Raw genomic sequence first — 2,402 nt, forward strand, 5'->3', positions numbered from 1 at the left:
AAAAAAAAAACTATTAAATTCTAAAATCATCACGTTTAGGATATCGAGACCTACACACAACTGTCAAGCAAAACATCTTTGTTTTATTTTTCTTTTATCTTCACCCCCACCTTTCTCTATATTCTAAACGAATGTTATGCGAGACAAGCATGACATCCAATTCTAACAGCGATAATACAATAAGAATATCTTAGGACTCGAAACTCTACGAATTTTACTCATGGAAAAAATTTGCATATGAAAATAAAGAAAGGTTTAATATAGCGATGCTGAAGAAGAATTGTCATACTGATTCGCCATACAAAGAAACCATAATCTGAAAATATCTGGACCGATTCTCCAGACAAAGGCCAAAGAATTTTTCAGATACTTTGGAGAAATTGGGAAAGAGCGAACACTAAATTTAATAGCTGAAAATAATAATAATTGAAATTGAAACTTAATATGAGTTTTTTAATCAGATTTATTTTTCACTTCTTTTGGTAGATATGACAGTGTTTTACCTTTATTTAGCATTCTATTTTTATATTCTTTGTGAGGTAATCCATTTTTCTTATCAGATCGGATATAGTGAATCATACTTTTGGTTTCTCTAAGTTCGTGATGGCAGGGTTAGACTATATGCCTTTTCCCTTTTCTTTCTATACAATACTACTACTAAAATATTTAAGAAACTCTCAAGGAAAAATAGTGATCTAAAGGAGAAACGTACGAGGCCATTCGATACATCTTCGAACGGGGGCAAACGACTCTAAACCTTGGTCTTTGTAGAAGTCTTAAACTTATTTAATAGAATTTAAATTATTTTAAATAATATTTAGCCTATAAATAAAGCAAATAGTACATTTTTAATTGCTTAATTATATTTAAACTATATATTTTTACCAAACATTTAATTAATACGAAACGCAAATTATCTGAGAAAAAAGTCATTTCATAATCTTCGTTAATAAATAGTGATATAAATTAAATTTTTCCTTAACAAAAATAGCATAAACTAAATTTTCATATAGTATAATGCTTATCACAAAATGTAAATTATACAGCAAAAATACATTGTTATTATCTTTATCACTTTTGTAACTGTAGTTTTTGCAAGTAGAAATAGGAGTACTTAACTCATTTTAGGTAGCTTTCTATTGCTAGTTATAAAGGGATCAGTAAAATCGAGTTTAAAATATCTTCATCGCAATCTTCCAGATCCCATTTTCCTGAACTGTATTTCTCAAGTTTAAAATCTTTGTTTCGCGATTCCTGAGTCTGCTCTGTTAATTGTCCAGTGGAAAGCAAAGCAGAGAATATTACTTCAGATTCGTGTATAAAAAGCACTTGTTTACTGTGAGTGACATATAATAACACGGACACTTTTTCACAAAACATCTTGAAGTACTACGAGCATATTTTTATTAAGTACAATAAACAATGCTCAATGACTGGCTTCAGAGGCATGTAATTACTTGTTTGTAAGAACCGTGTCCGAAAGAACCTTAGAATTCCGACTTTGTAAGAAAATTAAAAGTTTTTCGGTTCTTGGCTAAATGAAGTTACAACATTTTTCTGCACAGTTATCAAACGCTCAACAGTGCAAGCACAAAGAATTTTTGCATGAGTTTTTTCTGGGGTGAAGATATTTTCATTTTCTTTTTCTTAGGGTCGCACTTCGTTTTCTCTATTTTCAGACTTTATATGACAGGAAAATCTGTCAGAATTATTTATTTTATTACATAGGCACCACTATTATGATGGTGCCTAGATAATTTAGGACTTAATACCAACGTTAGAGAATCTACAAAAGACTGCATTTCTGTAAGCACTTCATAAGTTTCTTTCTTAATACTTGTTTGCTGTTATTGGAGAGGTTATGGTGATTTCGTGTAAACGTTTGAAGCCTCTGTGTTTTCAAATGCTTTTGAACTCATCTGATAATAACAGGTGATATTAATATCTTATAAATAGCATAACGTAGTATAAGGTATTTTCTTACTCCTTTCTGCATGCCTTCGTTATGTAACGCTAGCACACTCGGCGCGTATTCGAGAGGTCCAGCTTCGAGTCCCGGTGAGAGCATTGCTCATTTTTCATGCCTCCTGGTTCAAAATAAACTTAATAACTCTACAGTAGTTTCACAAGAAGAAATATCTGCTGTATTTCTTCTATTTTTTTTAGCTTAATTCGTTCGTTACTTTGTTCAAAGGCTAGGACAACTTCGATGTTTAGTTATTAGAGATTTATAGCACTTCAGAGAAACTGAAATCTCCAACCAATTCCGATATTTTTGAAAACCTTCCTTCTGATATTCCTATACACTATAAATGTTTGAATTGCTTTAAAAGGGATAATTTTCGGTTCTTTTCCTTTAAATGGTCCTTACTTCATTCAATCTTATTTCTATGATAAATATT

The sequence above is a fragment of the Stegodyphus dumicola genome, chromosome 3, assembly GCF_044657685.1.
Source record: "Stegodyphus dumicola isolate Sdum_Otavi_A_Nest chromosome 3, ASM4465768v1".
Lineage (NCBI taxonomy): Eukaryota > Metazoa > Arthropoda > Arachnida > Araneae > Eresidae > Stegodyphus > Stegodyphus dumicola.